The following is a 26897-nucleotide window of genomic DNA, read 5'->3' on the forward strand; positions in this document are numbered from 1 at the left end:
GAACATGGACAGTGAAAGGTTCTCTCTCTGGCTGGAAAGACAGCAGGTGAAAGTGAGGAAAAGCCAAAAACCTAGACAATTTACCTGTACCCACATGTCTCTCGGATCTTCTGTCAGCCTGGAGCCATGGAACCGTTTGATGTGCCCACGTGTCAGTGGATAGCCAAAAAGCACAAGGAGGCTGGGACTAGCCTGGCAATTACCACCTAGTGATGCTGAACACTGAAAATTTTCTAAAGCCGTTCTTGCTCAAACTTACACTCAAACCAGTCAATGTTTCTAATGCTTGTCTAAACGGGTAAAGAAACAAAGCACTGCTGCTTTGAGTTTTTTAATTAAAGTACAGTGGCAGAGAAAGTATTTGAATCTGACAGCCCTGAAGCATCACATCAGCAATGTTCCTCCTCCCAGTGCTGTACCAGGGTGTCACTTCTGTCACTTTCCCATGGGCTGAACACTAGAGATGCTACGGCTCTCTAACAGTGCACATCTACCTGGAAAGATCTAAACCTTCTTTGATATTTTATGTGTCATCCATATAATCATGCTTTAGGGTTTTTACTTTTCAATGGGTCCTGTTTTTACAATAAGCCCTGTATGGGAGGAAAAGGGTTGGAATAATAAATAAGCATGAATAGGGTGCTTGAATAATGATCTGAGATCTGGTCTTTCACAACATTCAAGAAAGCCATCCTTTTCTGCCTTGCATTATGCTGCTGAGATGCTGCTGCTAACCTGATACTATTTCTTGTCCATCTTGACTAAAAAGGTAGCATTTGATTTGGAAATAGTACATTTTTTATTTTAAATGGAATAGAAAAAAATTGATTTTAAGCCCTAATTGCATACATGTCAAATAACATGTCACATTTAAAGGCTGTTGTGGGAGCCAACTGGTGTAATTGTATATGGACAGTGTTATCTAATTTACCCTGCTTTGTATGATTTACTGGTATGTTTTGCTGTGGGTTGCATTATTTAGTTGTTTGATAATCTCTTTTCTTTCTGTTGTGATTTATGACATGACATTTCTCTTAGTTTTATATCAGTGTGTTATTTTGTCAATCAAATTCTCTTTGTGCAGTGGCAATATACAAAAAAGATAGTGGGGAACAGCCCATATAGTGTATCTAATGTTTACTTTAAACAGATTATTTATGGCAAAATATATCAGAGGAACCAATTTGCAAAGCAATGGTTAGTTATACGTAAAGAACAAATGCTGCAATCAGCACTCTATGGGTTTGCTTGTGTATGTGTTGTGGACCTGTACAGTTGTCTAAATGATTAATGGGCACAAAATGAAAACTCTTTTTTTTCCCTTTTGAGCCTTTGTACTTTTCCCTTCTTTTTCCTGATAGTGGAGTCATATCCTCTGTCTTTGCTGCATCACATCTGATCTTTCTAGCCTTCTTTGGGACAGAAGGAGGACATCCAGGGCCTGGCTGTTGCCTTTCCCTGCTGGAGGCTGGGGAGGCTCAGGGGGTTTTGTCTGGTTTGGTGGCTGTGTGCCCCTGAGGCCCAGATGATGAGCAAAAAGAGGATGTAATGCATCCCAAAGGCTCGAGGCTCTGTGCTCAAGAGGCCATGTAAGGAAGCCAAAGGCAAGATGTAGAATACGTTAACTGTAGCCCTCAACATTTCCTAGTGATATGAGAATGCTAGTGCTCCATTTGATTGATTTCTACAGAATCATCAAACCTTGCAGTTCATAATATTTTAGATTTTACAAGCTCTTTACCAATCACTTACTGAGTTCTTTATTTATGAGAAGGAAATGCAAGAATTTACTGAAGTGAAATGCACTTTAGACTTGTGAAACACCTGATTATCTATGAACTCTCTACCAAATATGGCAGTGGAGTAACAGTGTATGATACTAATAATATCATAAAAAATTGAAAGACCAATCTGTAAGTTAAGGCTTAAAAGAAATTTTCAATTATAGTGTTTTCAATTTTATTGGAACCAATTCTACTAAGACAGGCACTCATTCAGAAAACCAGCTTGAGTACTAAGCAGTTGAATGATGATGCACAGTACATGCGAGCAGCCTTCTTAGATAGCTGCAGAGGGCATAAAGTGTTAAACTGGTGCTGCTCAGGTTTGTACCAGTATGAATTCATGACACTGTTCCCAGGAAAAGCAAAAATCAAATTGGCTTCTGAAGAGTCATATTCACCCATGATATTAATTTACCTGTTTTTAAGCATTCAATTTTTGACAGTGACTTCAGTTATTTACGTATGATTTAGAAGTCATCATGGTATAATAAGGATTTTAGATGGTTACAAAGAAAACAAAAATAAATTGTATTTAGTGAGAGGGAGCAAACATGCCTGAAGTAGCTTAGGAAGGTGGAGCCTTTTTGTTGATTTCAAAGAGAATGCAAAAGAGTGCAAGGCTGAATGAAGTGTACTTGTATCTTTAATACCTCTCACATATTTGTCATGGGGAAAAAGTGAATCTGTTTTTAGAAAGAAACCTTGCCCAAAAAAAAAAGGGATCATGAGAAAGTGCAGTCCCCAGCTCAGCTGTGAATTGGTATTTCCGGGTTAAGTGACCAGAAGGCTTTATGGCCCTTCTTAGAATTACAGGTCTACATGCCTTCTTTCTCTGTCTTTATCTCTGCATTCACAGGCTTAGTGGATGCTAGGTATTTAACAAAAAGATGACAATTTATTCACTTGAAACAAGAAAACTTGACAGGTCCAGATGACTTTAAAATTTACAACATAAACAAAAGCGAGACAGAAAATAAATAAATACTTCACATCAAAGCTGCTGCTGAGAGTATCCTTATTTTAATAAAATATCTAGAAAGGGCATTTTTTAGGGAAATGAGAAGACAAGAGGAGTGCTGGTTTAGATGGAGGAAATAAACAGGTACTGTCTTTGGTTATCTTTCCAACAAAATGCAAAAATTCAAAAAATTAACTGTGGAGGCAGTGTTCAGAGTGTGTATAAATCAAAGGCTTTCCTTTAATCTTTTACTAATCCCTTACTTATCTTGCCTACTGTACATGCATTGTTATAAAAGATACAGGCAGAGCAAAGACACACAGATATGCTAGAGTTAAATTACAGTATTTCAAATACAAAATGCAGAAGGCCCACCACTGAAAAAGTCTTTGATTTGACCCAGACACATTTAGTTTTCAAGATTAATAAAATATTCTCACAGTCATTAGCAGCTCACCTATTTTGGAATTATTGAATCACTTCTTCTTTTCTAAATTATGATAAATACAAAAGATTTGTAAAGATAAGGTATTGATCACCTTTGGGTTATACCAATGCACTAAATTCTCATTATAATTTAGGAATAAGTAACAGTAATGTAATTCAAATTTATTTATTTTTATGTGTATTTTATGAGAGAAATTTGGCTAATATATTTATCTTTTGCTATAAAAATAGTTCTAATATAAGAACAGAAGTTCGCCCCTATTCCAGTCCTTTTTTGAAACTTAGTTCAAGATGAAGGTTGTTGAAAATAATATAAATTATTAGCAGTGATACTGCTTATATCTGAAGAACAGAACTCTTCTACTCTTGGTGATAATGAATTTGACATTTGAGTGTTTCAAAAACCTGCAGTATTTTCTTAAAGCATACAATGCAACTGGAATTTGTAATCTGCTGTGTATCAGACAATGCAAAAGAGATATTACTACAGAACTGAAGCACAATTTTACTTAGCTTAACACTGTGTTATGTTTTATTTTATGAATTACCCCAATCATCTTGATTTTAAAATTGGAGAGGAAAACCTTTCCAGATATGACTTTTATAATCAAGTGTTGTTGATTCCACATCCTTTAGTGCATATTTTAATGGCTAAATGTGAAGGATTATCAAGTCATCAAGTACAGAGCACACAGTATCTGTGACTGTCTTATTTCATCCTAGATATTTTTCTGAAAACTCTACACCACTGCGCATTGTGTGTATGATGGTGCTGCTGGAGGAGGTACGAAGCAAACTTATGAAATAAAGTAAAAAAAAAAAAACAAAAACAAAAACAAAACCCAAACAACCAAAAACCCCAACCAAAAGAACCACAACTCTTTAGAGACTGGATAAATAGTAAGAAGCATGTTTAATACAACTAATTTATAGATGAATGTGGTGCCAAGCTAGAATACATTAACAAGGTAAGGCTGCAGGGCCTCTAGGTAAGATAATATATTGCTTTCATTAAAAAGCAATCTGCATGGACCATATCCACTAACACTGGAAACTCTGCAGCTGTCACCTTTATCAGGGGAACAAGAGCAAGCCACTACATTTTAATCACTGGAGTTTGTCAGGAACGAAAAACAGCCAGCTTCCCACAAATCAACAGACATGTATCCTGATAAGGAGAGTGAATTGGAAAAGGACAGCTACACCCCACACTACACCACCTATTCTGGAGTGATCAAAGCACTGTAATTGTAGCAGATAAATCTACTGAATTAGGCTCTGGGATGGAACGTTCGTCTTTTCACAAAACAAATGCAGGTTTACTTGAGTCATCTGAGACATATTTCATTATTTAGTTTGAGTATTCCCAGTACTTGCCACAAAGGCGACAAGAAAGAAAAATGGGATGTCTGTATCCAAAATCTAGTGGCATTTTTCCCAGAATCTCTTTTCTGGTCATTAAACAGTAATTAATATCAGAAGTGCTATTCCTGGGGTATTCTTTTGCATAACTCTGGCAATAAAATTAAACATGGTTATTTATTAATACTTGTAGCCTTTGAATTTTTAATATCTGATATGCATGAGAGCAGATACTGTCTTTTCTATGGTAGATAATTATTCTTCAAAGAGAAAGCACGAAGGAATTGAGACAGACAATGCTTGGGACAAGAAGAACTTGAAAATTCTTGTGGAAGACATATTATGAGAGTAAATTATAACTTCAAATGCAATCATAGTTATATGACAGTTTTATTTTATGCACTGATAGCAGATGTGACCCCTGTAATGGACAATACAACAAAGATTTCTTGTAATGAAAGAATCATTAAAGAAAGACTTTAATGGAAAATATTTTTGTCCAAAGGAAATGAAAAAATCTGCTTGTTTGTGGAGGAAAGACTAATTTTTTAAGGCAGGGACTGATAGACAAGATTTTAATTTTTTTTTTTTTTTAATATGAACAAACACTGTAAAAGGAAATTACTTTTTTAGGGAGAGTTGTTTTGATTTCCAAGAGCTTGGGAGTACTGATTAAAATCAGTTTAATGTGACAGAGGGGTCTTTTAAAAAGGAGTTATTCTACTACTGTGCATGCAAGGCTTTGAGGGAAGGACATATATTCATTTCATAGGATTTGCAGTTCTGAACTCCCCACCATGTACTAAATTTGGTAGAATTGCCGTTTTCTTACCATTTGTACCTGAAGTTTGAGATCTTAATCAGCAGTGAGACGGAAATAAAATAAATACTGTCTCAGTAGTAAGGTATCAGTATCAGTGCTAATCTTGAAAGTACAATGCATCAAAAATCATTACTGTGAACTGTTATTTGCTGCTCATGTTATATGTCTTCTTATTTATAGTACTTCAAAACTTTCCAGTGCTCAGAAAATATTCCAAATAAATCAATTGAATTGCTGTTATTGGAGCCCTCCAAGGCAGATTCATGAAATGAGATCCATGCTCTTATTGCATATTTACCTGCAGTTAGCAATCACCAAATGTCAAAGCCACAAGTGTCAGAAATGAAACTGAGTTCACAACTGGAAAAGTTACTGTGAGGCTGTCCTAAGAGCTAAGTTTCAGAGAGGCCATCCTGTGATGTATTCTCCAGAGAATGTGAGGACGCGCATCCCATCTGTGGGAATTCAGGAGGGATGTGGAGGCAGGCCCCAGCAGACAGGTCACCACGGAGACTGCGGGAAGCGCCTGAGCACACGAGGTGCGCCGAGCACCCATTCAAGCCTCCATCAGAAGCCCTGGGCATGGGCAGTCTGCCTTCCCCGGGCTCCGAGACAAGGCAGGAGGTCTGTGCCTGTGGGTTTGCTGCTCCTGTGCCCCAGCAGGACGTGGCCACGCCGATGCAATAAACCAGATTTCACAGGCCTGTCGGCCGTATCTCGGCACTGCTTGTAGGCCTGGCTGGCTATCCATGAGAACAGCGAGGGCTGATTACGGCGCTCACTGACCAGCAGGTAGCTGAGAAAACCAGCCCCTGCCACTTTCTCTCTGTTTTTGTTCACGCCGAAAGCTGTGGTATCCAGGCATTGCCCCCTGCACTCACACACAGAGAGAGCTACACACACAAAAACTGCTCCCGTGCACTCAGCTGCTCTGTGGAATCCATTCACAAACACGAGGTTTTCACTGAGATATTCAAATAATTAAGTAATTTCAATATCACAGTGGTTATATACGTCTTACTGCGACAGAGATGGGGATATAAGAATCTGTTGCAACAGGAGGATGAAGTAGACAGCGAAGACACATCTACCTCTGTTTTCAGGGAGTTTAATTCTATAACTGATCTCAAAGTATGAGAATGGTGTTGATGGATACTTCTGAAAAATAACAGGGAATTGTGCTCGAATTTTCTAAGTTCTGCATGTGTTTATGTATGAAAGAGAAACAAAAAAATCCAAGCTGGATTGTTTCATATGCTTGAAACCTGTTGGTTAGCTGAAAACCAGAAAACCAAACATTAAATCAGTTTATTCTGATGTTTCACCCCTCAGAATCAATTATTTTTATCTTCTCTGCATTTCAACGGCCCTTCTAGATGTAAAATAATTTTCAGAATGGCAAGAGAATCAAGGGTTTCTTTTTTGCTATCATTTGCTTCTGGAATAAAAATTTGGGTCATCCATCATCTGGAGAGCTACTAAAATAAAATCACCAATATTCTGTCAACTTTATGAAGGAAGCCCCATTGTCTTTCTGTTTTCTTGTACTTTACAAGAGAAGATCTGAGTATTTCATGTTGATTGCTTGATTGGCTGCACTGGGACTCTTTAAAAATACTAAAAAATCAACAGTCTGGTACAAATCAAACACAGGCTTCTATCAATCATGAGCCTGGGGTATTATCTGAGGTTTTACCCAGAAGCATGTCATTAAAAGTTGCAGAAATTAATTGGTGCCATTGGCTGTAATGGCTTTCCTGACACAGTTTCTCAAATGTAAAGAAAAATTATGGATAAGGCAAATTCCTCATGGGATTTTTATAGATGTCTGCTTTGTTCTGTTATTGTTTATTGCAAATGTTATTACTGTGATCTATTGCCCCATCATGCTTTGTCTATACTGCTTATACCATTTTGCAGCCCGCAACACAACTGAGGGCTTCTGTCACTGACCAAGATAGCACTTATTTTTAAATTCTATGTTTTATATATTCCTGTAGTGATCTCAAGGCGTTAATTTTATGTGTTTAAAATTTCATACTTACTCAGATCTTGTTCTGATTGAATAAATGTTGCCAATGATCTGTCTAGAAGAATTGTGAATCTTGTCTCAGTGTGAGCTTCTGCTGCTCTTAGTTGGTATGTACAAAGCTGCAGGAGTTACCCATTTATTTCAATTGTTCTGATTTGCATATCTACAAAGCAGGTCTGTTAGATGACAGCTTTCACTCCTTTTTTTATTTAAATTTATTGTTTATTTATTACTTATTACCATCTTCTCGATTACAAGTTATTTTACCCTTGCAGAAAGGTAAATATTTTAGGAGCAGAAAACTAAGAAATTGCTTGTGCTTACAGCAGTGCAAAAGTAGTAGTAAATGAATTCCCCCAAATTAGATTTGACATTCAAGAAAGATTTCATACTTAATACCAACAGGTCATCTTACCATCATCTCTGATGCAAGATTATACAATTACATGCATTTCCAATTATGCAATTATATTGTGTTTTCCATTCTGGGACTTGAATTATTTGTTTATAGGACTTTGGGACCATAAGTCTCTCTTAAAAAAAGGAAAACAAACAAACAAGTGGACAAACTGCTGTGAATTAAACTTTAAAGTATATATTTCTTCATTAAACCCTCTCAGAATATTCTGTGTAAAACTTATTGGACCTTTAGGTTAACATGTACAGTGCTTTCTGTAAAATGCTAATAGGTTGTACACGGTGCACTCTGGCAACACAACCAAAACCCAACATACATGGGCAAAAAGGAAAACTCACTGCTATATTACCATCTCAGCAATGTAGGGCTGTTTCTTTTTTTCCCAAGGCTTTGGGCGTGTGGGAAGTGGCGTAAAAGGATCAGCATCATTAGCCATCTGCACAGTGTCCAGTCTGTAAAAGAGTGATGTTTAGCCAGTCACCTTGCAGTTTTAATCTCTTCTGCTGTGCACATTAGTAGGCTGTCTCCTGCCCACACATTTTGGTTCTACCTGGCGGCACAGTGCTCCTCCAGTCACTGGTTCTGGCAATGTCAGTGTGCAGCTCCCAAGCACACGTTTCATCTCTTTGTCACCGTCAGCTTGGCTTTGATTGGATAGTTTCAGAGCTGTGCTTTCAGAGTATTTGAATTGATTATCCTGTGCTAAAGCTGTAAATCCTTGCAGGGCCCCAGCAAGGGTTCAGTGCAAACAGAAACAATGGACTCTGTGGTCTCATGGGATCAGTGACAGAAACAGAAATTGTCTTTCATAAGGGTTTTTTGCTTTGTGCCTTCTCTTGCCACCAATAGCCTTATTCTACAAGATCAAGGTTTATGCAGTGATATGTATCAAAGAGTAGGTTTTGGGTGACATATTTTACATGTCATTATAATAGCATTGTTGATCATCCCTATAGCAAAAATATGACCATTTTTATTTGGACTTTTGCTATAATTTTCAGGAAAATAAGGTCTCAATTTTTATGGCTCTACAGATTATGACTTTTCTTACAAAGGTTGTTTTTGCAGGGCCATATTGTTAGGCTGGAGACATTGAAAAGTACCATTCTGTGATTCTTGGATCAAGGGGAAAGGCTTTCTCTTTCTCTACCCTTCTTCCAAGACTACTACTCCACCTTCTTTTTTCCTTCATGTTTATTGTTCCATCCTCATCTCTCCCCTATGGGTCACACAGCCCATATCATTTAATGACACTCACTAGGGACTGCAAAGAACAGTCTGTGTTCTGTGCTTGGTGTCACACCATGTCTTCAGAAGATCACATCAAAGGGGCCTAAGCTGGAACTCCCAGTGACACTGTTTCCACCTGAAATTATTCCTTTTAGGAGCACAAACACCACCATTCCCTTAGCTAGGTACTTGTGGCACAGCATCTTTAAAGACTAAAGCAGCCAGAGCACATGCGTTTTTGCAGCGTCTGGAAGTTAAAGCAGTGCTTAAGAGGTCTTGCTCTTGTCTGATCACCTCCCAGCTCCTTGTGATGTTTTAGGTGCTCATGATGAGTATGATGCTGAAGCCATTCTGTGAAGGTGTCACACAGCACATCAAGCGATACGACGTTCACAGCAAAACCTGTAAGCAGGCAACATGTGCCTTCATTTTAAACCAACTAAATTAACTATTCACCACCAAATTTAGACTACTCATTATTTTGCAAAACTGTAATAGATCCTTAAAAATCCATAAAGCCTACATATGTTTGATTGTTTTCAACAGTCAGTTAAATTCTCTGTAATTCACACCTAGAAATCTAAACTTATGTCTGAGGTCTCACAATCACGGCGTGTCTTTGTACCAAAACTAGAAATGAGCTGCATGTGAGGTGCCTTATTCATACTTGTCTAATTTCATTGTAAGAAGAATGCTTGGACAGTATTCTGTTTCTTCTTTCTCTCTCGTTCAGGTAAACTGGTAGAAAGTTGCTCAGTAGCAATGATTTAGAAGGTTTCTGAGTGTCCGTGAGAACTGCCTGTACCTAGCACATTCCCCTGGCCGCCAGCTCCCAAGGTGAGTCCCTGAGGAGATATGAGGAGCAACCCAGAGAGGATGGGCAGTTGTCTGCTTCAGTGATTTCCACCATTCCACATTACCTTGCTTGTGCCTTGCAGGTGAAGGAGGCAGGATGCGCTTAGTCAGCTGTCACTTCCCCCAGCAGCTGATCAAGGGATATATAACATGGATACAAGGACACCAGCTTGCTGAAACTCAGCCATTTCCTCTGCTTCCCACCAGCTTCCAGTTGTAGTCACCACCAGCTTTCAGACCAGTCTTTCCTAATTATACCCCGTGCACTGCTCTTCTGACAGTCATCCTTACAAAGAACAGCTAAAAAAATCAGTTTGTCAATGTGCTCTGGGAGTGGAGTTCAGTTTTCTTAGAGAATATGGTTCTGATTTATTGAATCTGCTGATCACTTGACAAAGCCAGCAGAGAGAAACCTTTATTTTTATCTGGTCACTCATGTAGCCAGGCCCTGCAGCACACAGAAAAGGGCTGTGCTGGTTCCACACACAGTGGTACTGAGGGCGTTGCAGAGGACCTGCTCCTACTTTCCCACCAGTGTAGTTGTGCTGCTCTCAGAGTGTAGTCAGGTTCTCTTAAAGCTGTAGAAAAACAGGATCCAGACCTGACCCCTTTTCACAAATGAGCATGGGTTCAATCCTTAGTTTGTGTAAGCTGGCACAGCTGTGACTTGATTTTGTAGGGAAAGTAGTGACAACTTAAAACAGTTGAGAGGCTGGCTTACCAAGGAAAGCAAAGAAAAAAGAGACATCGAACATTAAAAATATGTTGATAATAGATTTATATATATATATATTCTGCAGGCCTGTCTTTAATCTTTGAAATTTACATAATTTTCCATCTCTGAGACAGAACATTAAGTGTTTTTGATATATTTTCAAAGGTCAGGCACAAAGTCATGCTCCTTTAGAGGCCTTATGTCTGTTTGTGCTTTTTTGATGTTTGTACCATCGTGCAGACTCGATAAGTAGATGAATGACCATGATAAATGTGCATAATGAGAAAGTGATAAGAATTGCAGCATCTGACATGAGTTATGTCTCTGTTGTCCAGAAATGGAGATGCTCTACTTTTATCTTTGCTCTCCTAATTTCTTAATTAGGAAGAAAGCATATTTTCCACCCATTACATATATGTTTGGCAAGGATGCTGTGTAATAACAAGATATGTCAGCCAATGAACTTATTATAGATATTGCTGTATTCTTTTTGCTTAAAAATGTCTCTCCTTCTTGTAGATCGGGAGACACAAGATCAAGGTTTGTGCACATATATCAACAAAAAATTCTAGACATAAAAAAAAAAAAAGAATAAAAAAGGTTAGTGCCCAATCCAGCAAGTACTTGAAAATACGTGCTCATTTTCTCACATATAAGGTCTGATTCAAGTTGCTGAGATTAGTTTTATGAGTAATGACACACAGATGTATTTTGAAAAACCTAGCTATTGAGATCAGATTCTAATCTGAGTTGCCCAGAAAGTTGGGATCCTGGAAGCCTTATAAGGGCAAAATTCCCTTTAATGAGATTTCTCAAACAGATAGGCCTCTTTAGAAAAACAACCAAAATGTAGCCATTGAAATAGTCCTCTAAAATTGAGCCACTGCATGTTGTTGGAGAATTAGACCTGTGGATTTTTTAAGAAAGTGCAGCCTGCTTTCAAGGATGTTAACTTTGCAGAAATTAACAGAGTGGTCTGAATTAATTTATTCCTGGGACGCTTTCAAGCCAGTGATTGTTTGTTGTCTTACGTCTCTAATCTGCAGAGATTCACACACTTGCATGTGTTTTCATGCCAAGCACTTCCACATTTGTGGAAGCAGAGTTTAATGGATTGAAGCTACTTCTCTCAAAGTGAGTGGCAAAACTGTTCTCTTGAGTGAGAGGAAGATAAGATTAACAGCAATAAATATATTGCTGTTATATATACCGAGCTAAAAAATTCTGCATGCTGTGAGCTGCAAAACTGTATTGATTTCAAAACCATAGAAAAGGAAATTAAAATTAATATCTTCTGATTATATACTTCACAGTTGTTGTAGTATAGTATTTCATTCTGCCATTTAATTATTTGCATTACTTTTCTGTGATAATGTGGAATTACTTGTGCTTAAAAGCTATCATGAATATTTGAAAGCAACTATCCAATATAACTGCAAAAGCATATAGTCCACGTTTTTGTTTTGCTTTCATCAAAAGCCAAAGTTTATAAAATATTAGCAATACTATATGTAACAAAGAGGAGAGAAACATTTTGTGGAGGGTGTTTATTTAGACTTCTTGGTTTCCTTTCAAGCCAAGATTTGTTTACTAGAGGCATTACAATTTAGTGAGACAAATTAGGCTAAACTTTTTATCTCTGGTGGTTTGCACATGCACTGATTAAACTAGTATTTCTTCTAAAGATTGCCTAGGAAGATAAATGAACAAGAGGAGCAATTAGAGTAAGGAAAAACTAAAGATTGGCTGACATGATTTAAGTTTACCTCTAAGGCAGTTTGTCATTTTGTCTCTATAATCTCTATCAGAATTGACTAAAACCGTAAACATAAATCATTATACTAATTTATTTCACCACACTGTGGTCTGGGAGAAGAAGATTTCATTTTTTTCACAGACTTTGGGGGATTCAAACATTTTCAGAACTTTTTAAATGTAGTATAAAAACAAGCCAGCCTAAAGCATCATTGATTAGTATTTCAGCTTCTTAAAATCTGATTTTTTTGGTGTTAAGCCAAGAAATGTTCCTGTTACTATTGGTAAAATATCTATTAAGAATTCAGAATACACGGGCATGGATTAGATTTTTTAAGTGACTGGAAAAAGCTTAATGCATAACAAAATGAAATGCAAGGCCATCAGTTAATAATCCTCACTACAAGAGTTAATAAGCAGCCTTCTCTCCCAAGATGCATCAGAACTAAGACTGTAGGACCATGGAATACCTTTGTGGAAGGGAAACCGGCAGATGCCTGAGGACATCCTGCAGTATAAATCTCCATGAGCTGTCACAAGACCTGTTATAGACTCTCCAAAAATAGAGTCCTGTATATCTTCATTAGGAACTGTGCTAACAACAGTGTCCGCCTCCGATTTTATTCAGATGCCACAGTAAAGCAGGGATGATATTATGTTGTTCTTGTCAAGTGAAGTATTCCTTATCAGGGACTTTAAGGAACAGATATTCCAACACTGTTTAAATATGTGTTGGGCTGCCTGTTAGTGAATGGTCTCGTTTGGTTCAGTGGAGCTGCTGATGGCAGCAGGGCTGGTGCCTGAATTGCTGCTCCAGAGGAAATCTCATCAGACATCCTACCTCCCTCATGCCTGCACTCCCACACACCCCTGATGGCACAGGCTGTGGGCTGCCCAATTTCACCACCTGCCAACCCTACCAAAACCAAAGCAAATGAAAGTTTATTTCCTGGCAGAAAATTAGGAGAGGGAACATATCTCCAAGTCTGGGAGGGCAGCCTGCAGTATGGTTAAGTATATTCTAAATAGTCTGAAAGTGTTTTTAAACCTGAGCTAGGGGTGGCACTTTCTTACCAAACCCTAATTTAATAATAACTAATTTCAGGGTGATCAGAACGTTGGGAGCATGATTTCCTACAGATTTGTGTTTCCTGGTTAATTTATTTTGTAGTCCAAGAAGGAAAGTATTTGGCACAGTTACCATCCCTATCAGAATTATGGTCTCTGTGCCATGTCTTGGCACCTGTTTCCATGAAACCCTAAGGAATTTAACCCGGCTTCATACCAGTCTTGCTGCATCCTCCATAATTCCAAGCAATCAAGGGTTCAAATACTGTTAAAAGGGAATACACAGATGAACACTAATGTACTTACATGATTCCATAAGTTGCAGAAAAAGCTTAGTGAAATGCCATTCTTTCCTGGATCCGTATTCTAGACCAGAGCTTTTACTAATTAAGTTTTGTGAACAACTCAGAGCACAAACAAAAACCTGTGGCTCTGTGCAGCCAAATTTACACAGGATGCAATAGCACATCAATTTTTTTCTAAAAACAGATTTAATTTCGTTATTTATTTTGTTTTGTTGTTTATTTTGTTATTAATATTATTTCTTGATCGTGTGCTTTGAAAGGATAGGTTTCTTGTCTTCACACGCACACACATGAACCCTGCTGTGATGACTGCAGTTGTCTATTAAGGCTGGAACAGTAATTTCCATAACTAATGGCAATGTGTGGGTACAAGAAACCACTCATGCCCAGAAATGTCGAAGGCTTCTAAAGGTCTTTAAAATAGTTCTGTGACTGAGATAAGCATTAATGATGTAATGAAAAAGGATTAGCTCCGCTGCTGGCTTGACCCCAAAGAAAATTATGTAATTCCAAGGAGCAAAAATTTCAGTGCTGTCTCTGCAGGTAAACCAGGCTCAGTGAAAGGCAGAAAAATTCCTGCTTAGTTGTAAACTCACTCAGCCGAGGGGAATAGTGCAGTCTTCTTCCTGAACAGGAAAGACACGTTGAGAAAACGCTCATCCCAGCTTTGAACTCCAGAGGGCAATAGTCCACAGCACGACGGGTATGCAGGTATGTGTTCACTAAAAAAATAAAAAAAAGACAAAACCAAACCAACCAAACAAACAAAACAAACAAAACCCCCCCACAAAACAAAAGGAAAAAAAATTAAAAATGTAATTTCCAATAGTTTCCTTGATACTACCAGCAGGACAGGAGTCGTGTCAATAGACCCACAGCATTGGTGGATGCAGAAGGTCAGCCAGGGTTGCCAGAAGCACAGCTGGTAACACAGTGTTGGGCTTTTTTGGGAAAAAAGGGACACCTTCCCTCTGAAAATAGTCAAATGTGAGTTCAGTGACATGCTTGAGGAAAAGCAGGATAGGATATAAGTGAGGAGAAGATAGGTCATGAAAGCAGGATTGTGTAATTTAAATATGTCCTGATGTGTGCTGATTAACAGCATTGAGTGTGGCAAGTCTATAAAATCTAATGATTATTTACTCTGATTTTACTTTTTAATATTGCACTTTTCACATGTTAAGAGAACAGAAATTCTTTCAACTATCATCCAGGCTGCAAAAACTGTTGCACAGCTTTGTTAATGCTACATAATGTTTGACTCTAAACTAGGAGCAAATATGCTTTATTACCACTGAATACTTTAATAATGTCATTATTTTTTTGAAAGCCTATGTTTTTTGGAGCCTATGTTTTTTAGTAAATCACTCTGACTCTGGGTGTCTCTGGCAATACCAGAAAGCACTCTCAAGCTTCTCTCAGAAGGTCACTCCTATTGTGGCTTTTGCTACTTCCCAGAGCCTGGCAGTAATTTTAATTCCTCACCAAGATGTGTACTGCCCGCCCTGTCACTGGAGGCACTGTGCCTCTTCTCCCACCATGCAGAGGAGGCTTCCTCGTTCTACTCCAGCCCTAGGCAGGAATGAACTCACAAGGGCACCATTATCAGTTTAATTATGCAATCAGCAGAGCAAAGCTTGAAGAGACAGAAGGTAGACGGGGGCAAAACCAAGAATGAAACTGAAGCTGTCCATTTGTGTGTCATTCTTCTGTGCTTCCATAAATCATATTTTTTTTTAATAAAGACTATGCAGTGTTCATTGTTACATGCTAACACCACTTCTCTCCCTGACATTGAGGAAGAGCTACACCTGCCTACCAAGCCTTCCCTGGCAAGGAAAAAGGGATCAGCAAGCAGTAGGAAATTAGTCAGACACATATCTCATATTCAGAGAGGTGAGGGATGAAAAAGTACTTCACCACACACAGATAGTTCTGAATGTCTTTTTTTTTAAATTATTCCCAAACCGATATTGACCAAATGCTCCTGCTCCTGTAGCTACTTGTTTACATTCTAAAAATAGCTCATTATTTGGCTTTATTATTTTAAGGTTCTCTGTGGTTTGTCTTCCCACACTAGTTTACAGAGTGGATGCATACGGATGCATTTTGTTGTAGTTTAAAGAGACTTAAAGTCTAAAACATTTCCTTGGTGCAATGCTAACATCAATGGTATAATGAACCTCAATGTTAACTTAAGGTTCTTACACTGTATGAAAGGACAGTTTCAGGTTAGGAGTAGGCATGTTGCAGATACCTTTGGATCAAAACAGAGGTTAACAAATCGGGAAAGTTACACAAAAAATGTATTACACCTCATCTGATGGTGTGACAATGTAGTATGTGTCATTTCTAGTTCAGTTTTAGCTCATCAGCAAGATATCTTTTCCAAAGGTCTCAAATCCTGTGTTAGGTAGGTAGGATTGAAAAAAGAAGAAAAAGGATTGAAGTAGCAACTCACATAAGAATGTTTTTGCCTGACTGAACAACTTGGCTTCTATATATTAAAAAACCCTAAAACACATAATAGTATCACTTCAATTTTACTTAAATATTTAATTAAAGCTGTCCTGTGTTATCAGAATTACCATTACTACTGATGTATATTAATGCTGACACATGTGAAAGCAAAAGTTTTGTTCCTAGCACAAGCTTTGTCTATAGTGAAAGCTTATTTTACTTTTTAGTGCCAGACAGTCCCTACTTTTCTGGCATTAAAGTTTTTCTCCCTGTATATTTTATCTCCTAAATTTTTATCCTGCCTTTCTGACCTTTTGAGACACTGCCTAATACTTTTAGAGTGCTGGTTGTAAGCCACCCTGCACCTTATTGCTTGAAAAGTGTATTCTGTGAAAGAGCCTCTCCTGTGATGGCCACAGAATTCCTGCACCTCAACACAGATTCCATTCTTTCTGCACAGGGTCAATGAAAAAGCATTGCAGAAAAAGCAACATGGGGCTGTATTTTAAGGTGTGATCAAACCCTCCTATGCCAAAATGAGCAACGAGCTGCATTTAAGACCTTTTATTCATTTTTCTATGAATGATTTATTTGGATGCCATACTGCACAAGTCCACACCATTCAAGCATATTTTATTTAAATATGTCTTTCAAATTGGGAGAAAAGGCATGACAGACAAAACACGTGACTGCTAACATGAGCTCATCCAACTTTCAAAATGCAACGTGGCAGTCATCCCTTCACACTCTGGGCAAATGGCACATGGTACCAGGAGACATTAGGTTTTTAAAAGTGAAGTTAAACTGATAAATTAGACCTCATTTATTGAACAGCAGTTACAGCCAATTGCCCAGGGAGTAATTTGACACCTTTGAAGACCCTGCTAACTTAATTGGTGATAGTTTGGGGGCTGAAGGAAACATTTAAGCCCGTAGCAGCAGGACACCGTGCAGCATGAAAATGGAGAAGACAAGCATTCTCACTGACAAGGGGAGTCATATATAGATTTTTGTGTCCATTGTTTTTGCTTATTTGTGTGTGTGCTTTACTCAGTCAATCAAATATAATTGACACCACTGGGTTCTGTTGTTTTGTGGATGACAGGAGCTAATGCAAGGGAAAAAAAGCTGGGAGTAAACTTCCCCCTGAAAGGCTGTGTAAAGGTTTTTCCACTGGGCTTGTGACATTTTTTGCTCAATTGTATTAATTGATGTAGTGACAAGGCAGTTGGAAAGATGATGGATACTGATCACTACACTTTTCTTTTTTTTTTCTTTTTAAGTATCTGGGCATTAACATAAACTCTCCTTTTGTGCAAGCAGTAGGAATACAGCCAGTAAGAATGTAAGATGAAGATTTTAGCACCTGCAGACCAGGTTTATGAGACTCAACAGTCACAGCTGAATACCACTACAGAATGAAAAAGGCATGTTGCTTTGGGACAGACTTTTACCCAGGACAACCATGTTCCCACCTTGATTTTTTTCCCCCTTGTGTTAGAAACTTTGATATTTACTGTGCTGTTTCATGAATTCAAGGGGTGTGTTTAATTAAGACTAACCTGTCTCTTCCCTATCTCCAAAGTCAGCTTGGAAACCCAGCTGGCTGCCTGAAGTGGCTGGGGAGGTCAGGTTGCCACAGATAGTCACCACAGCTGGGTGACCAGCTCCCAGCTCTGCACTGACGAGGGTAGGTGGTCCTTGGATTCAAATCACTACAGTGCAGAAGCTATTCTGAGCATTTCTGTGAGAGTGATTACATAATCACACAAATATGCATTTGTTATTCCGCCTCCCAGCTTTCCACAGAAGACACTATAGCTCCAGCACAAAGGAGATGCGCTCACACGCATGTGACTAAATGCAGAGTGCAGAAAAAATGTGTTAGCACAAGCACAGCTTTGTCTTTGAATGCTTGATCTGAGTTAACACAGACATCAATCAGTCAGTTTTCTGAAGGACATCATCTCTGGAATTGTCTCAGTAGGTAAATTACATAATCAAAAGATTAGTTTTTCTGAAAGGACTTCTAAGCCAGTTCCTTGCTTCAGGAGTACATTCAGAGGAGCTGGCTAAAATGGAAGTTTGTAGGAGTCCAGACTTCTAAAGAAGAAAGTCTGAGGCCTTGACACAAAATGTGACACAAATGATGCCTATGCTCATAGATTATTTCACACCTGTGAATCAGCATTAGGGGGAGCATAGGCCTTGTCTATGAGCACACAGGTTGAATGAATATTGTACCAGTCTTACTCTTCCATTTATTCATTGTCTCTGGTTATGGTTAGTAGGCTGGGATGACAAACACATTTTATGTGTTAATCTCCTAATTAGGAACTTGGTTTTGAATGTCCCACCACATACTTCTTATTTAAGACCTACACGTAAGAAGGATCCCTGCCTAGAGAAAGCTGTTCCCTAAGATCTCGCACAGATCCAGAAATTCATGAATAAAATTCAGGCAAGTCCAAGAAAACTAAAGAATTTTTTTCACAAATTCATTTTCCCATGAGTGTCCCATAAATATTTCTTTTAGCATATTGATATAGAAGACTTGTGTCCAGAGATTAAGTGATCTGAATTCACTTCCTCCTTTATCAGAGACGTTGTTTATGAGAGTGTCCATTTAGGTTCAGAGGCACAAAACAAGCACAAGGAAGTATGTGGAACAGAGAGACCCAGCTCTGCTCCGGGGGCCACCTCTTTTAGCCATACCTTTAGCCAGATGCAACCTCTTTCCTTTAGATTTCTGAGCTGGTTCTTCTCACACCACATATGTCAGAGGTACAGTGGATCACAACAAATGGTGTCTGGTTATGGGGTCATGCTTTACCTGCTCTTCTCTGCCTGATATGGAGCAACGTTTGGTATCTGGACTTGTGGAAGCATCACGACATGAGATCTCTGTAGGACGCCAGATGAATGTGATTCCACTAACTTGCTGAACAGGTAGATCCAGCCAGCATGAAGCCTGACCTTTTGTAGTAATGGCTGTGAGCACCTTTCTGAACTATGAGCAGTTTGGTGTCAGGTCTTGTCTGGTTGGGCAGCAGCACAACAGCTTTACTGGCAGACATGTAAGAATCTGGACACTGCCTCTTTTTGCATTTAAAAACTGCAAAATTTTTTTATCCCTATTTCTTCAAATCCCCAGGAAAAATGCAACAATGAAAATCTATTGTTTGCCTCTGATTTCAAGCTTCAAAGCTTTCCCCTTTGGATGGCTTGGTGTGCCTGGTCATAATGCATAGTGTGCAACACCTGAAACAGTTCAGTCAGCAAGGCCAGATACCACCAGAAAAACAATGTGTAAACATTTGCAATTTAAGTGGTGAATAACCAAACACAGATACTAAAACGAAGTAAACTATGTCAGCATAGAATTATCTTCATAGCTCAGTCAAAGAGTAATAAATTCTTTCTTATTATTGCTTTGGTACATATTGACACAAACTTGTGATCGTTTCAAAGTATTAGGCTGTTGTCATTTCTGGCCTCAGTCATAAACCAGTAATAAGCTGCATACAATTAGTCTGTATAGATGTTTGCATTGTGTGTTATATTGCACAGGCTTACAGGAATGGAAATCCTGGCTAGAGATTAGTTGATTACCTACTAGTTTGAAGAAAGCAAAGTAGCTACAAAGGGAGAGCCATAAGTTTCACACTTTATTGAGGACTAGAGTTGTCTACCTACCAGAGTAGACTCCTGATATAAAAATGGATGTGTTTATGTACCAGTGGAAGGGATATTTTTTTTTTTATTAGGAGGACTAAGATCAAATACGATCATTAGAAGGCACTTTCTTGAGGCAACCTTAGCATAAAGAGATGCACTATTGTTGTTGTAGATTTTTCAGCTTTGTCTATTGTATGTGTAATATTTCTAACTGTCTTTTTATTTTATGGACAATTACTAAGCTTAGCCTGCTTTGATTAGTGAGTTAAATGAACTAGAAAACAACATGATACTCCTCTTCCAAGGAAGTGGGAAGGCTATAAAAAAAGCCCAGGGGCACCTGAAATATTTCATCTCCTCAGCATGTCTTCCACACTTCAGGCAAAGGATCTCAGGCCCCTCTTAGAGCTGCATGGGCAATGGGAGAGTGGGCATCACCAGGATCACTAAGATGCATTTTAGCAGCGACAGCTGATGAGACTGAAGGTTCTCTGCATGCAATAAAATACCAGGATATAATTCTAAGCCTGCAGGCACACAAAAGATGTGTCACATTTGAGAAAAAGGGATTTTCCAGCTCACGTAGGATCTTGTAAATGATGAGTGAGAAAAAACTCAGTATCTTGAAAGAAGGCATGAAAGTTGGTTTCCCAACCAAACAGCCTGATGATACTTTCAATTTTGATGTCAAGTTCCTATAAATTACTCAAATTCCATTAATTTCATTAAACTTTCAGGCACACACTCGTGATGTTTTAGAACACAAAAATGTCCTCCATGTTCATGTGGAGTATGGCATGGGTGACTTCCCTGAGATGATATACACAGCAAACTGCTGAACCAAATCTGGGACACTGTTCTTGTGAAACCAGTGGAAAGCCTTGTCTTTTGAAAGGCACTGTTACTTCAAATGGCTAATCCCATGAGACAAATCGTATATTACTGTCCTTGTAGTTTAGCAGGTAGATTCTAAAATGTTCAAATGGAACCAGCCATTTTCTGCTGCCAGAGAAAATACCACATGCCTCGAATTGTGTATTTCTCACAAGGCACCAAGTAACTGGTGGCACATGCTCTGAAGTCCCCTTTAGGTCCATCAATACAGGTCTGGCAAAGACAAGGACCTGCACAGAAAGAGTAATTTGGAGACATTCAGGTAAAAAAGGGTCTAAATAATTTCTATAATCTTTACCTTTTTTCCCCTTTACCTCACTTCCAGATACTTCATGGATTATTGGTGTCAACTGGAGTTGACTTTAATGATTCAGAAGTTTGATCATATATGTATCAATTTGTGTTTCCATCATGTGTTGTGTTACCTTTGACACAAAGTAAAAGCACGGCATAGAATCACTGAAAAAAATCTGTCAGTGACTGTTTTATTCCATTTCTATAGAAAAAGAGTCTGTACAGCTCTCATAGGAAGAGAGAGGGAGTCCTTTTCAGACATTTCTGAAACTTAAATAACTCTACAGTCTTAGCACAGACTGTATGAAACAAATGTATAGAGTCTTCTCCCCTCAGATGCTTTGGGGTCCTTTTCTCATTAATCCTCCCAGTGTAGTTATGGTAGCTTGCAAAACATTGGCAACAAGTGTGAGCCAGTAGTCAGCATATTTTTTGTGTTATGTTATGAATTTGCAACACTCCTCTGTGCTAGGAGGACAGAATTCAGTACAGCTTGGGAGCTTGGTTCTGGAATGTGCTATGTCTTCATAGAGGAATGAGTTCTACTTTCAGTCAAAACCCTAGGAAAAAAAGGCAGTTATTGGTATTTCTTCTTGAGGTGGGGAACTTTTTAATTTCATTACTACTTTTTTTTTTCCTCCAGTTATTCTGTGTTTGTTTGTATGGTCATTAGTTAAGTCCATAAGAAAAAAGGCAAGTGGAAATCATTATACTAAAAATAATCATTGTACTAAAATTGTAAAGAACTTGAATTCATTCAAAGCAAGATGCTTCCTAAAATATCCCATAACCTGTCATTTGTGGAAACCATGATGCTGTTAGGAGCTCTCACTAATGCAAGGAACAGCTCATCATTCAATTCACCACACACTGAAAAAAATCCACGCATTGTTATTTATTATTCTTCGTGATGTATACTGATGGCTTCACAGAAGACATGGGAAAATGTGTCATTTATTCATGGGCCTTTCAATGTATGTTTCAGCTGTATCACTATAATAGGGATAAAAGTAGAGGCTGCAGTGGATGCATCCCTGTATAAACTAATGCACGTGTGATTGTTCATGGTAGTATTGAGGAATGCAATCTCATGCTGCTGTTGGTCCCTTCATTCTTAGTCATATACTCTGAAATTTCTGAACAAAAACACTTTTCATCTCCAAACAGCCAGTTGCATCCTCCTTGATAGTAGCTTTTGGATGCACATAATTTTTATGCCATACCATTGTGAAGACAGATGTTGGTTCATGCCAGATAACCATAAAGGTCTCAACAATTTTATTTCAGTTTTGCTTTATCTATTAGTGCAAGTGTGTGTTTGGTTTTTGTGCCGAGCCAGCTAGCCAAATTTTCAGGAATGGAAAGCAGCCTTATTTTAGACAGATTTGATGAGGCTCTACTGTGTGTGGCATATTCAGGGAGCAGATCCTCCATGGGCAGAGGGGAACCTGATCGACGAGCACATGCCAAATTTACTCACAGTATTTTGCGCTACTTCTTTAAGGTCTTCAATATGTACATTTCATCTTAAGGTACAACATGATCCCGAGTAATGTCCACTGAAATTGTGCATGGAAAACAAGGGCACATGTCAAGATAGAGAAGGATGGAGCAGCTGAGCCATGTGTGCCCACTGGATCTTTAACACCTTATGGCATACCAAGGTTGTGGCAAGGTTGTTCCCATCCACAGGTCCTAGGCTCCATTCTGTTGTAGTAAGCAGTATGGAGCTGGCTCTTTAAACATATCCACTACTGAGACGCCTCTGTATTGAGACTTTTCTAATACAGTTGATCAGCAAGAACTTCCCCTAATTATGAACTTCCCTATGTTCATGATTAACATCTACACTTATATGAGTTAACTCAAATTTTTAGTAAGGCTTCAAAGCATCCAGGTCTGGGGAGTGCATCAAGGAGGATATAAATATTTTAAAGGGTGGCATGTAAAAGACATTACGTGCACTTGGAGAATATAATGAAAGTATATTACTCCTGATAATGTTTTGAGTTAAACTGTTGAACATTTATTACATTCTAAGATACATATATCTGCAGTATAAAATTCTTTGGTTCATGGAATTTAAATACCGAAACCTTACAAAACATTTTAAATTTCTGGTTTCTAACTCCTAGCCAAGTCAGGTGCTTGGACATATATCTAAATATGTTAATATGGCTTATATGAATGCAGGCAGTTGCCAAAATCCATTATAAAACCAAAACCTTCTTTAGTAAATAAATGAAAAAACAGCTTTTGTATAAAGGTCAGGAAACATACAAGGAAATTGAGACTTTCAGTGGGTTGCCTTATCTTTCTGTTTTTGCTGAATTTACACCAATATCATGTAAGTCTAAACTTCATTTAATCACCATGTTCACATATAAACTTGCACTGGCCAAGCAGAATGACTTTTCCATCTGATTTAAGCCAGCATATTGGATCAATGCTGCTGATGTTTTACATCAGCAGAGAATAATATCTGTACTATCCAGCTGGAATGCTATGAGAAAAAAAAGCCAGGGTTTTCTTCAACTCCCCACCTTCCTTCCACAATGGGAATCAGAAATGCAGGGTACATCTGCCTTAACACAGTCACAGCTGAATGTGGTGGGCAAGAAATAATTGAAAGAGATGTGTTTGGGGTCATGTAATACGCAATATTTGTTAGGGTTCATTGACACCTGCTCTTCACCTACAAAGTATTATCATGCTTCCATGATGCAATTAAGCTCACAGCATTTTTGCAGACTCCCCAGGGAGCCTGTGTTTTTACTTTACACCGTAATACCTGAAAAACAATCAAAGCAAACTCTTGGTATGTTTATTCAGAATTCATTTTCTCTTTCTCTTTATAATCCTGCAATAATTTCTTCATATCTTTCTATTGATCTAGAGGGGGGAAGATTAGTACTGTGCTACAGTCACCTGTTCCTTGGGGAAAGAATAAAAAATCCCAGAAAAAGAAGGGGAAGGAAAAAAAAAACAAAACCAAAAGCCCTGAAGATTGACTGGGGGCCCTGGTGTATTCCTTCTTACAGCAGAGCATCATTTAAGTCTATGTTCTTCCATCTGCCTTGTTTGCAGTACATAGCTGCCCATGATGTGGGGTCAGGCCGGCGCTGCGGCCTGGCGGCCGTGCTCGGCCTGCCGGGGCCCGGGGCAGCCCCTGGGGCTCTCAGCCTCCCGAGCTGTCAGGGCTCCGAGCGACAGGTTGTCTCCCAGCCTTAAAACATCCCTGCAAAGCTTCCCCTCCTTCCCTTCCCCCCTCCTCTTGTTGACAGTCTGCTTGAAACAAGACAGATGCTGGAGTAGTTTTCTTCAGACTCGTGTAATTCCACAAGGCCCAGTGCACCAAATACAATTCCACCCGTCTTTTAAGAGGCCAAGTTGAGGAGGCAGACATGTTGTTGTGGGGAGGACAAGGGGTCCCTTATGCTAACACAAATATTTCCAGATGAATTTGATGCTGTTGGTGTGCCTCCCTTATGTTCTTTGCCCACAATAAACAAACTACTTTACAAGTTCCTAGACAAACCAAGGAAAAGTGTCTGGGGTCGCATTTTTCAAGACACCTACCTTTCAACTGTATTTAGCTGAATATTTTATAGTCTTTTAAAAGAGCACAGGCTTACCAATATGACACATAATTTCCCCTTGCATCACTTTAGCCTTAGAACACAACAGTGCTCTCTGTAGATTTGTTTGCATGAAAATAAGATTTATCTTGTAAACAGAACTAAATGACTTATGAGAACTTATCTTAAAATGCCAGTTTTATGTCACTGCCACCTTTGCAGGCTGACTCTATTCATGGTGCAAATCCAGAGCCATTTGTCATAGATATTATGTCCAATAGAGTACATTTTAAAAATATAACCTCTAAATAACCCATAAATTGTGATGTCCTCTCTGTGTACTTTGTCATCCTGTAATCACAAGGAAGCACATTTTCACTCAGGGCCAACCTTTTCTGATCCTAACTGCCTTTTGTCACAAATGACAGATAATTTCTGTATTCACTTCCTAAATTACACCTGCACCAGGAGAAAGGAAGCATACCCTTTCACGATATCTTCTCCCTTCCTGCTGTTCCTACTTTCTGTCTTTTGCAAACATAGCGCAGGCACTCAGTATTAGAAAATCTTCCTTTGAGATGATCCTGCCCTTGGCCCTCTCCAGAGGAATAAAAAAAGAGATAAAATTAGTGAAGAAACACTGAAATCTTCCTTGCTCATCATCACTTTTGCCATGCCTGATCTCCTTGAATAGTTGCTTTTCTTCATCAGAAGTTGCAGAATTTAGAATGGTGAGAGGCACATTTTAAACCACTGAGTTGACAGAAAAGGGATTTTATTCTTATGTTTTCTTCATTTTTCAGACCAGTCAGGGAGGGCCTTTGAGCTGTCTGCATACACAAGTAATCAAACGCTTTGGGGGTCACACGTATCCTGAAGCTGGCCTGCATGGCATTCTCCCTTCTCTGTATGGTTCCCAACATGCCCACAACATGGAGCTCATCCTTGCTTTAGCAGGTAACCAGTCAGGTTTGGAGTCAGCATCACAGCTGTTTGATTTGCAGCTTCCTAAAGCATGTCTGGAAAGCCTCTTCTCACAGAAACCGTCTGGCTGACCAGAGCGGTTTGTTACAGCATCCATCCATCCTTGGGTATCTGTTTCTTCAGAAGGGAAATGCTCACAAAGAGCACATTGGCAAAAGACATCAGCTAATGACTGAACCTATTATTAGATGCTCATTGCTAAATGTCTTTTGTTGGTCATGGTATTTTCAACTGATTCCTGTTATTTAATTCTAATTTCCACACAAATTCAGATAAATGAAATATATATGGACCCTCATAGCACCAGCAATGACATCAAGTCTTTTTCTCTGATCTAGACAGCTTCCTGTGCCTCTCACAGATTTCTTGAATATCTTACTTTAGGTATTGCATTCAAATCTGAATTGACAAGTCAGCTACTGCCAGTAGGGCACACTGAATCTTATCCAGGTGCATCACAGAATGATTTACACTAGCACTAAACTTCACACACATGGCCTGCACCCCACTGAACTCAGCATGCACAGCTAGAAATGAGGAAAAGGAGGCTCTGTCACTAGAGCACAAGTGATTTTTCTTTTCCCATACTATCAGCAGAGTGTTACGGTTATTTTTGACCTTAAAATTGTCATGGTTTACTTACTTATTTATTGTTCTGAAAATCAAATCCTTCTGAATCACTCCTATTTTGCCTGGCTGCAGAGCATCCAGACAAAATAGTGGATGAGCACTTTGGGATCTTTCAGATGTGTAAACTAAGCCTGGATATCACAGTGCAGAGATGCCACAATATAAAGTCACTGAGTTAATTTCCACAATTTAAAAGAAGTGAGCTTCTCAGCCAGAAAAATTTTATTAGCAGTACAAGTACATATCATAACTTTTAGGCTCCTCAAGCCTATGCTTTGCACTGAGCACAGGCTCAGTGGGGTTACCAGGTTGTGAAGTGAAGATTCAAAATTACATGTGGGTGTGAGAGATTTAGATCGTGCTCTGTGCTGCTTGGGCAACCTAAATCCTCTATGGGATTACTTCACAAGAACAGCACAAGTTGGCTTTCCAGAACTAAATCTACACTGTTTTCAGCCCCAGCCACAACCTTTCTTATCTGTGCTACTGCATAACCAAGTGTCAATGACTGGTGCTCTTCCTGTTGGTTGAATCCATCCCTAATCTTTTCTTGCACGGTGTGAGGAAGGCTGAAGTAAATATAATAAATACTCTAACTATGTTAGAGTGCTCTAACATAATAAATAC

Source organism: Ammospiza caudacuta, chromosome Z (genome assembly GCF_027887145.1).
Source record: "Ammospiza caudacuta isolate bAmmCau1 chromosome Z, bAmmCau1.pri, whole genome shotgun sequence".
NCBI classification, from domain to species: domain Eukaryota; kingdom Metazoa; phylum Chordata; class Aves; order Passeriformes; family Passerellidae; genus Ammospiza; species Ammospiza caudacuta.